The sequence below is a fragment of the Haemaphysalis longicornis genome, unplaced genomic scaffold (assembly GCF_048455015.1).
Source record: "Haemaphysalis longicornis isolate Haplotype H1 unplaced genomic scaffold, Haemaphysalis longicornis Haplotype H1 scaffold_1, whole genome shotgun sequence".
Classification (NCBI taxonomy): domain Eukaryota; kingdom Metazoa; phylum Arthropoda; class Arachnida; order Ixodida; family Ixodidae; genus Haemaphysalis; species Haemaphysalis longicornis.
The window spans coordinates 426968021-426979631 of record NW_027526203.1 but is presented as its reverse complement, the minus strand read 5'-3'; positions in this window follow the sequence as shown (position 1 = coordinate 426979631).

Genomic DNA, 11611 nt, shown 5'->3' with positions numbered 1-11611 from the left:
CCTATTTTTAACTAAAGCTTATTTCACTTATTTCACTTATTTCACTAAAGCTTATTACAGCTCCCACGAGGTGACCGCTAACAAGTTATCCTCAGGGGTCAAGCAACCGAACTCACATATAGCATTTACGTGGCCGCAGTGGGGCTTTCTTTTGCTACGACTAATAAAAATGTACACCGTTGGTGTTTAAATAATAAAAGAGGCAGGAGGAGGAGCAGGAGGAATAAACTTTATTTTGGCGTCCCTTAGGTGCTGATGTCTTTCTTTATATCTTGCCGAATGGATTGCCGTTGTCCGCAAAATTGCACCACTTTCATTGTACAAAGCACCATTTTCAATGAACCAGAACTGTATTTTGTTTTTATGGTCACTATTAAATACAAAACATTTTTTCTCACATCGCAAATAATTTACTCATCGAACCGGTTCGGGAACCGATGAATAAATTATTAGCCATGTGCGAAAAAATGTAAAATTGCACGACTTTTACTGTACAAAGCACTATTTTCAGTGAACAAGAACTGTATTTTGTTTTTATGGTCGCTATGAACTACAAAACATTTTTTCGCACATCGCTAATAATTTACTCATCGAACCGGTTTGGGCACCGGTACAAGGTTGCGAACCGGTTCGCAAACCGGTTGGTTACGCGATTTATTTGAACCAGAACTGAACCCGACCAAAACGAATTCACCCGGGCCCGAACCGCAACCAAACCGGCATTTTTTTCGGTTCGGCACGCTGGTACGTACATACATACATACATACATACATACATACATACATACATACATACATACATACATACATACATACATACATACATACATACATACATACATACATACATACATACATTGCTCCCTCGGAAATTTGCACATCGTCACAAATATAAGAGTGTACCGGTTATACCGCACATACGCCTAGAAAGTAAACAGCATTGCTATATTTCATCATACACGCACGTGTCGGAGTGAATTATGACGCTCTTGAGTAGCACTTTGCACTGGATATACTTCCTTTATTAAACGGGTTCATGAACTGAAACCCTTCACGTTCAACCGAGGTATAACGGGTAAATTAAATACATTGAAACTGGATGGTTGGATTTAAAATTAAAAAAATGTAAAAAGGTAATTGGAAAACCCCGTTAATTCTGACTTCACCTGACCGGAGAGGACGTCCGATTAACCCAGGGTCCGAATTATCGCGAGTACTATCAAAGCAATTGAAAAATGTTTCCGACACCATGAGTCTTATTTCTTAGAAGTCGGTGATCGCGGATTGCTTCGCGGAGGAAATGTGCGAGGAAATCCCAATTTTGCGAAGTTCCTGTAGGTGCCTCAGTCCGTGCAGACTGTCCGAGGAAACCATGCAATAATGCCCAACCATGCCCTTCAAAAACGGCCAATGCATGCGCAGCCTCAGTGATTGTGTCGTGTTGATGTTCGTCTGGATCGCTTGGGCCCTCGTCACCTGATTGCCCTTCACCATCCAAAACCTCGGCGACGATATCGCTGTCTCACTTTACATAAACCAGCACCATGTTCTTTTTTTGTGCCTCCGGGATGTAAAGCTTATTCGTACAGTGCAACCTCGATATATCGAACAGCGCGGTGCCGCGAAATAGTTCGATATAACCAGAATTCGATATATAAAATCACGTAAAAAACGCGTCATAAACTGGTACAAATTAATAAATGAACGAATTGTGCAGTAAATACGCACTTGGTGCTTCAAAGTATTTATATTTTTGGCTTAAAGTACTGCGACAGGGTAGCCTGGCGTGTTATACACGACTTCCTCAACGTAGTCCAAAAGTTCCACACGCGACAGGCCGGTGCCTTCTATAGCGCTGCAGTAGCGGCGCGGTGGGGCCAAAACCGCTGAAGCCTCGGTCGAAGTCGGGAGCGGGGCACTATCAGCGCTTGCGGGTACAACCTCGGCAGCGTCCTCGTTTGTACGCTCAGTAGTAACCTCTGCTAGGATCTCCACATCTGTCAACTCCGCCGTCGTTCCGGTGCTGTCGTCACCGCCAACAAAGTCATCAATGCACATGCTTTGTGGCTCAGCACCAACAAAGCGCTCCAGCTCGCCCCAGGTTTCTTCAAGCTCGCATTCTTCTTTTGCACCGTCCAATTCTGCTTCGGCGAAACCGATGCGCAGCAGTCGGGAACGCCCATCGCGCTACCGCTATCCTCGAGGGTACTGCGGGATAGCTCACCGCCTGTCAACAGAGCGCGAGCGGTCTGGGCAGTCTGGGGTGGCGGAGTTCGATATACCCATTTCATGTCCGTCCCAGTTCGAAATAAAAAAATCAAAATGCATGTGATTTTTCGCATGATATAGAAAGTGTTCGATATAGGCAATAATTCGATATACCCGTGTTCGATATATCGAGGTTTGACTGTACCTCGCTTAAAATCTCCGAGTTCAAGATTCCATCTCGAAGTTGTCTAGGTGCGCCGTCGATTTCGGCTGCGAATCCGAAATCGTATCCGTAGCGAGGCCCCTGCTGAATCCGCTGCAGCTTCCCCGTCGCGACCCGAGCTCAGGCGGAAGTTCGATTTAACCGAAGCGCGCTCGAATCCTTCCGAATTAGTGAGAGTTTACAGTCATAGAACAATGCAAATTCTGGACAGAACCAGACACCGCTTCCGATTAAACCGAAAATGCAAATTAACGGGGGTCGAATTATGAGATTTTACGGTAGTTGAGAGGAACAAAGGACAAGAACGTCGACCATGATGACACCATTAAAGGGATCCTGCAACACTTGCCATCGACTACTAGTAATGTATTTTGGGATAAAGTATATTGTCCCAGAAATCTCCTCCCGCAAGAATTATGAAAATCCGTTCACAATTAACGAAACTACGCGCGATGAGAAATCGCGCATAATCGTTCCCTCTCAACTCGACCGCGGACAACGCGACGAAAGCTGGCGCGCTCTCTCCCGGAGAGGGGGGCGGCTCGCGGCGTTCTCTTCGGCGGCCTTCGATATATCATATGCCGGGTAGTTTTCTCCTTTTCTCCGCAACGCCGAGGGGCCTATTTCCGGTCTGGTGCCACAAAAAAGCAGGCATGGGTGCCTGCTCGCAAGTGCGCGCTCGGGCTGATAGGGCGTTTTTGAAGCAATAAACGTTTGTAGTCGAGTGGTCCCGTTGAAAGGGAAGTATTGAGCTCATCACTCAAACTCCGCGCGCACTCAAAACACAAAAGAAACGGCAAAACTGTGCCTACAGGTTCAGGCATAGAAGAGGTTCGTACACAGCGATGACGACGACGGAAATGGGAGAATCTAGCCGCGAAGTTGACCAGTGATAGCCGATCGGGCAGCCATGGCCTATGTGACGTCCCTTAGGCCATGCCAGGGGTTGCATAATGAGGACAACTGAAGAGAGAGCGGTTGGTTTTTCCGCGTCTTTCACATCGATTTGCGCGCTCACCGCTTCACGTGAACCTGTAATATTTGGCTCAGGTATTCCTGGCAGTGTAATCTAAACGTCGCGCAGGTTTACTTGCACTGCTCAGAGAGTGTTGCAGGGTCCCTTTAAGCGGTAACAACACGCACGCGCCCGCGCGCTCGATTCCAGACGCGTTCTCGTGCCTACGCGCCCAAGCGCTTGACGAGGGCGAGGGCACGCAGCCACACGGAGGCGACGAAGGCGCGTGAGCAAGCTCCGCCCCGCGCTTCACGGGACCGCCTTGTCGATATGGCCCAACTTTACAGCTCCCAACTCTGTTACACTGTCATCGTAACACACACAAACGTCGGCTTTTCGTCTTACAGAAGAGCAACATTACCTTTAACGCCAGCTTCGGACTAAAACAGAACAGCATCGCCGCGTCGCTAGGCACACACGACGGTGGAAAGCCATGTTTGCCTCCAGCTGATGGGCGACGAAGTTTGTTCGCGTGCGTTGTTATTCGCCAATGGTGTATTTTGCTGGTGCGACACGGAGGAAGCGCATACACCCAATAAACCTTTGCGGCTAACGAAGCAGCTACGCCGATTTATCACAAGGAGGAGACGGGAACTTTGAAGCAGCGACGTTGTCGGCTGCGGTCACCGGCGGATTCACCCGCGGCCGCCGCAGCCCACCCGGCCCGGGAAACGCAAGCGCGTCGAGCGGCGGCTCTGATTGGTGCCGGCCGGTAGGCGCGCAGGAGAGCGCGCGAAATATCTGGCAAAGCCAGATCTTCGAGAACGCGACGCGCTTCGCCAGGAGAACGCGACGCGCTTCGCCAGGCGCGCCGTCGCCGGCCGGTACGAGGTAGCGCGTGAACGCGCGAGCGCGTAAAATCTAGCGCGCAGGCGCGTGCATGTGGTTACCGCTTTAGCGTTAGTTGCAAATCGTGTTCAAGTGGCTCATTATCAAATAAGCTACTTCAAGTGGCTTCATCGCAAGCAAGTATGGACTATCCTAACCTTTGTAGCCTGTCAATATCATTTCATATTAAATTTTGCAACATTATGCCTTATCTGCGATGAAATCATAATCTGCGCGTACTTGGAGCCGCAAGGTTTTGCAGTTCCGATTGCCGCTCCAGGGTTAGAAAACATTAAATGAGTTCGGGAAATTTTCGTCAATGCTGTGGCATTTACCGCTTCTTTAAATGTAGCTTCTACTTCATCTTTACTTATTCCGCTCGCGAAAGCTAATTAACTTGCCTTAACTGATTACTCGACTCAAAAACATGATGAACTCTATCCGAATTCATCACAAGCGAATATCTTATTTTATGGCGTGGTATAGTTGTGAGCGAGGCCCTTGTTAATGTGCACGCATCAAGGAATGCACGTCGGATGTATCCAGTTCTATGCATGCCGTGTTTCGGAAGTTAGCCAGCAGCTTAATATGTTTTGTCAACTTTCCGGTAATTAGGCTGTGCTTCTCCAATTTCAGCGCACGTGGAAAATGCGCAACTTCCGCGGGGCTCGATGAACATTTTATTGTGCTCAAAGTTTCAAAACCAGCCGATCTCTATGCGCGCTGTATTATCCACTGCGTCCCACGCATTCACGGACGACTGTCCCGGAACGCGACCTCCAGGCCAATGGTGACACCGCCCTGTGCCGTCAAAGCAGTTTGTATTGATCGTTGCAGCACCAAGTGGTATTGACTGCGAGACAAATGATGCTTTCCCGGGTCGTCAGACACATAATGCAATCCGCTCATCCCCCGGGCGATCACTGCTCTCCCCCCTAGCTTTGGCAAATACCAGAGAGGCGGATTCTAGAAGAGGAACTTCACCGGGCATTCAGCCGAATTGTGCTGAAGTTCATCGAGAGATAACAAACGACGGGCTTTAAACACGTCGACCTTGGCGCCTCCCAAAGCAAACTCGATAGCCTGGCGCGATCAAAACACGCGAATTCGCCGACTGCAAACAGCATGGGACTATGCAGGCGCGTGGGCTGAGAGGGTGCATGTCCACACCACGCTCGTCGGTGGCTTTCACAGCTGTCATGTCAAAGAACAAAGAGGTAAGATTCTGGATTTTGCAGGAGATTGGCGATGAGAGAGCCCGCCCTGCCGAGCTCCAGATTAAGGTTGTTTACCTAGGACGTTGAAATGCTCGAAAAAATTCTTGAAGAGCTTAGATGTTGTGCAATCGATGTAGCGCGGACTACACGGTTGAAAAAGAATCGAGTCAATTATTCATTAATCCACCCATACGTCTACCTGTCTGCCGCCTGCCTGTCAATATATATATATATATATATATATATATATATATATATATATATATATTGTTACGCGATGGATTTATTTACAGTGAGGTTGGATGGTGTAGGACGAGCGTAGATGGTAGAGCGGTCCGTGAATGATGGGGCCAAGCCGGAGTGCAACCTCGTTCTCTTCTTTCTCCAACTCCGGTGATGAGGCTGGCATGGTTGCAACCCCTGGCGTGTAATATTGGCGTAACATTTCCCCTTTCCCAGACGAAGCCCTCTGGGCAAGTTAACTTACACTGCGTTCTTGGCAACGTTTTAGGCGGGCAACATGCACCACTTGTGTCTTTTTGGATTGTCGCCCACTTGAAGTTAAGCGTGAAATAACATACGCAACATCGCTGAGACGCTCGATCACAACAAACGGGCCGACGTAATGGGACAGAAGCTTCTCGGATAGCCCACGCTTTCGCAATGGCGTCCATAGCCACACAAAGTCACCCGGCGCGTACGTAACATCACGTCGGCGACTGTCAAATCGCTTCTTGGAGCGCTCTTGGGACGCGAGAGTACGTAGGCGAGCAAGTCGACGGGCATCTTCAGCTAGGCAGAGCATCCTCGCCAACGAGGGTTCGTCATGCAGAGAGAAAGGAAGCATGGTGTCCAGGCAGCTGCTAGGTTGACGGGCGTAAAGGATGAAAAACGGGCTGTAACCGGTGGTTTCATGCTTCGCCGTGTTATATGCGTATGTTATAAATGGCAACAGCTCGTCCCAGTTTCCGTGGTCCGAAGCGACGTACATCGCTAGCATGGACGTCAATGTTCGGTTGGTTCGTTCCGTCAGAACGTTAGTCTGAGGGTGGTATGGCGAGGAGTGGCGAAATTGTACGGCACAAAGGCGAAGAAGCTCTTCAACCACCGTCGCAGTGAATTGGCGCCCGCGGTCACTGATTATGACTTTTGGGGGTCCATGGCGTAGCAATACGTTCCGGAGCAAGAAGAGCAAGATTTCTGTCGCAGTTGCAGAAGGTAGGGATGCCGTCTCAGCGTAGCGTGATAAGTAATCCACGCATACAATAATCCAGCGGTTTCCCTGTGATGAGCGCGGGAAAGGTCCCAACAAGTCTATGCCAACTTTTTCAAAAGGACGGTATGCCGGGTCCACAGGCTGAAGTCGGCCTGCCGGGACAGTGGTGGGATGTTTGTAACGTTGACATTGGTTGCAAGAAGCCACATAGCGCTCAATAGTTTTGCGCATGTTGGGCCAATAAAAGCGTTGTTGGGTGCGGTGAAGAGTGCGGGCAAGCCCCATGTGGCCGGAAATTACGTCATCGTGCATAATGTTCAGAACAACGTTGCGAAGGAATTGTGGTACCACAAGAAGAATGCGCGAACCGACGGCGGAATAGTTCTTCTTGAAAAGCAAGCCGTTGTGGAGGCAGAAACGGCTAGTAGGGTTCGACTCGGCTGAGGCGAAAAGGTGGTCCAAACTCTTGTCCTTGCGTTGTTCTCGTTTGAACACAGCTATATCGGGAAACGCCGTCGACACCGAGGCGAGGCACTCATCAAGGTTGTCAGCATCTGAGTCCGTTGATTGTAATGGCAGCCGGGAAAGGCAGTCGGCATCGGCATGCTTACGGCCACTCTTGTACGACACCGTGAAATCATATTCCTGTAGTCGGAGAGCCCAGCGCGCCAGTCGCCCACACGGATCTCGAAGATTGATGAGCCAGCAGAGGGAATGGTGGTCTGTGACGACTGTGAAGGTATGTCCATAGAGGTACGAGCGAAATCGTTGTGTGGCGAAAACGACCGCGAGGCACTCTTGTTCTGTGACTGTGTAGTTCCGCTCTGGCTTACTGAGAGTGCGGCTCGCATAAGCAATGACATGCTCCCCGTCACTGTGTCGTTGAACAAGGACTGCCCCCAGTCCAATACCACTGGCATCGGTGTGCACTTCCGTTGGGGCTGCGGGATCAAAGTGACGAAGCACCGGCTCCGACTTCAAGAGATGCTTCAGGTGGCGGAAAGCGATGTCACAGTCAGAGCTCCATTTGAATGGGACGTTCTTCTGGAGAAGGCATGTGAGAGGGTAGGCTATGTCGGCAAATCCGGGAATAAAACGGCGAAAGTAGGAGCATAGTCCTAAGAAGCTACGGAGGTCCTTAACAGAGCACGGTTCTTTAAAGCGGCTGACGGCTAGAATCTTTTGCGGATCTGGTCGGACGCCCTCCTTATCGACAACGAGACCGAGTACAAGTGTGCGCCTTTCGCCGAATCGGCATTTTTTTGAGTTTAGGACGAGACCAGCCTTGTCCAAACATTCCAAAACAGTGGCCAAGCGAGCGTTGTGCTCTTGAAAAGTGCGACCGAAAATCACGATATCATCAAGGTAGCACATGCACACCTCCCACTTAAGTCCACGAAGGACAGTGTCCATAAAGCGCTCAAACGTGGCAGGGGCGTTGCAGAGTCCAAAAGGCATTACATTAAATTCAAAAAGTCCATCGGGCGTGACAAAGGCGGTCTTTTCTTTATCGTCGGGGTGCACAGGAATTTGCCAGTAGCCTGATCGTAAGTCAATTGTGGAGAAGTATGAAGCCGAATGGAGACAGTCTATTGCGTCGTCTATCCGGGGCAGTGGATATACGTCCTTCTTGGTAATTTCGTTAAGGCGCCGGTAGTCGACGCAGAAGCGCCATGATCCATCTTTCTTTTTGACCAAAATCACCGGCGCCGCCCAAGGACTTGAGGATTCCCTAATCACGCCCTTCTGCAACATCTCGTGGACTTGTTCGTTAATGACTCGTCGCTCAGAAGGAGAGACGCGATAAGGCTTTTGCCGTATGGGCCGTGCTCCTCCAGTGTTAATTAAATGGTGAGTCCGTGTGTTCGGTACAGAAGAGCGTTGATGTTGGTGGGCGAAATCAAACACACTTAAGTACCGCGTAAGCACTTGTACCAATGCGCGACGTTTTTCTGGGCCAAGGGATCCATTTACCATGCCCTCCAACTTGGCAGTGTCCACCGGGCAATTGTGAGAAGGGGAATCCAAGGTTTCTGTCAAAACCGCCACTGAAGAACACGCAAATTCGGAGAATTTGGCAAGCTTCAGGCCATGGGGAAGCACGGCGGGCTCAGAAGAGTAGTTAACTGTCCACAATGCGGTGTATCCTTGGAGAACTGAAACAACTGACCGTGGCACCAGAATGTCTTTTTTGGCACAATTCAGAGGAACTGGTTCGACCAATGCTTCAAAGCCGTCTACGTCAACTCCGGGGCAAAGAACAGAAACAAATGCCGCTGACCTCGCTGGTATGATTGTGTCAGCCAATACGCAGAAGGCACGGTTATCGGAAAAAGAGCCTTCCACAAGGGCAGGTAGCACGGTCCCATCCACGTAAATTTCTCCATTGCGACAGTCAACGGTGGCCCCGCACTGCTTTAAGAAATCCAGACCCAAAATAACATCGTGCGTAGATCGCGGAAGCACCGCAAATTCCGCTCTGAACGTGTGGCCACCAAACGAAACATTCACTGAGCAAACCCCAAGAGGGCACAGGCACTCACCACCAACACCCCGAAAAGTCACCATTCGGTCCCATGTAAACATAACTTTACGGCCAAGGCGGGCTTTGAAAGCTAAACTCATGACAGACACTGTTGCTCCGGTATCAATCAAAGCCATTGCTCTGGTGTCATCTACCAATACTTCAACTGTGTTCTTTAGCATAGATACAGGCGAAGGTAGTTCCAATTGAGACTGTCCGGTAAGAGGCATACTACGGGATGATTGTGCTGCGGCCTCACCTCCATTGGCCGCGCCGGCTAGTTTTCCGGCGGTGGCGACCGACGCCGGAAAGGTGAGGGTGAACGCCGCTGTCGTGTGCTGGGAGGTGTTATACTCCGGTCAGATGCAGGCGAATCACGACGAGGCGGTGGCTGTTCCATAGGGCGCAGATATTGTGGCAGGGAGGTGTCGTAGCGGCCATTCCGAGTGTTGGGGCGGTTCCACATGGGCCGTTGCTCGTACCGTGGTGCTCGACGGCGACGGCGGCAGAAGCGGGAAATGTGTCCCTCCATACCACAATTGTAGCAGGTAGGGCCACGCTCACGGCGGTCAGGGAAGTATTCCTCGTACACGTCGTCAGAACGAGGTTCAAACGTTGGACGCCGAGGACGCTGGTCATACGTTGTACGTTGGGAACGCTGAGACAACCATTCAACGTCGCGACTGTTGCGTGCTGACTGGTGGACATCAGAGCGCTGCGGACTGTGAGTGCGAGTCATAAAGCTCGCATCGCGGAATGGAACACTCGACGGAGAAAGTGTGTTGGCCTGGACGTCCTGTAGCACGTAGCTGTCCCGGATGCGTACGCTGTCGGTATAGTGCCGGGACTCTTCTTGTCGTAGCAGTTCCTCGCGGACAATGCGTCGTATCATTTCAGCAAAGTCGGCAGGCGGTTGCAGGTCAACGCTTGCCACAGTCGTAACATTAGCCAAACGGCCGAACTTAGGTGTAATGCGACGCTTCTTCAACGCCTCGAAGGTGCGAATATGCTGGACAACGTCTGACGCCGATTCCAACTTTTCACGTCCTATTAAAAAGTTGTAGACGTCTTCAGCGATCCCTTTTAATAGGTGACCCACTTTATCATCTTCAGACATTTGCGGGTCGATGAGTCTGCAGAGCTTCAAGACCTCTTCGATGTAGGTGGTGCACGTCTCGCCTGGGACTTGGGCGCGATGGAGCAACGTCTGTTCAGCCAGCTTCTTCTTTGCGACGGAGTCGCCAAAGCGGGATGAAATTTCTTCGACGAAACGGTCCCAGGTTGTGAACTTGCTTTCATTGTTATCAAACCAGGTCAGGGCAGTCTCATCTAGCGAGAACACGACGTTCGCGAGTTGTGCAGCGGCATCCCAGCGGTTGTATCGGCTCACCCGTCGATAATGCCTCAGCCATTCCTCAACGTCTTCATCGGCTTTCCCAGTGAATATTCGGGGCTCTCGCGGGGGATGCCAGCCAGGCGTGGGGGCCGGTACTGTGTTCCCACCTTGAGGCATCGTAAGAGACAGTGGTGGCAGACCCGCGACACGTCGGCTACGGCGGAAATCCTGGAGGTCCGGCGTGGCGTACCCCGCTCCTCCACCAAACTGTTACGAGATGGATTTATTTACAGTGAGGTTGGATGGTGTAGGACGAGCGTAGATGGTAGAGCGGTCCGTGAATGATGGGGCCAAGCCGGAGTGTAACCTCGTTCTCTTCTTTCTCCAACTCCGGTGATGAGGCTGGCATGGTTGCAACCCCTGGCGTGTAATATTGGCGTAACAATATATATATATATACATAATTGACAGACAGACCGGTAGACGTATGGGTGCATTAATGAATAACTAACTCCATTCGATTCAGCAAGAGACTTGCCTGACAAAGCAAGTCTCCAGCTGAAACGTTGGCAACAATCGTGGTCTCTACCTTGTTCGAAGTTTTCGTTTCTTATATATATATATATATATATATATATATATATATATATATATATATATATATATATATCAGTGTGTCGAACCGAAAACAATACCGGTTCGATTACGGTTCTGGTTCAGGCGAAATCATTCCGTTCCGGTTCAGTTCCGGTTCGACAAAATCACGTACTGAACCGGTTCGCGAACCGGTTCGATGAGTTCAATTATCACTCAAATTAGAAAAAAAACATTTAGTAGTTTAAAACAACAGTCAAATCAAAATACAGGCAAAAATTCAAAATGCTGCTGTTCCCCAAGGGCAGTGGCACAATTGCAAAGCACACTTTAAACGATTACGAGATATTATAAATACGAGATATTAGAAAAACAGATGAAGTATCGACGATTTACCACCTAGCTTCTCGCCAGACTTCATGTTGTCCTAGCGACTATTCATAAAGCCAC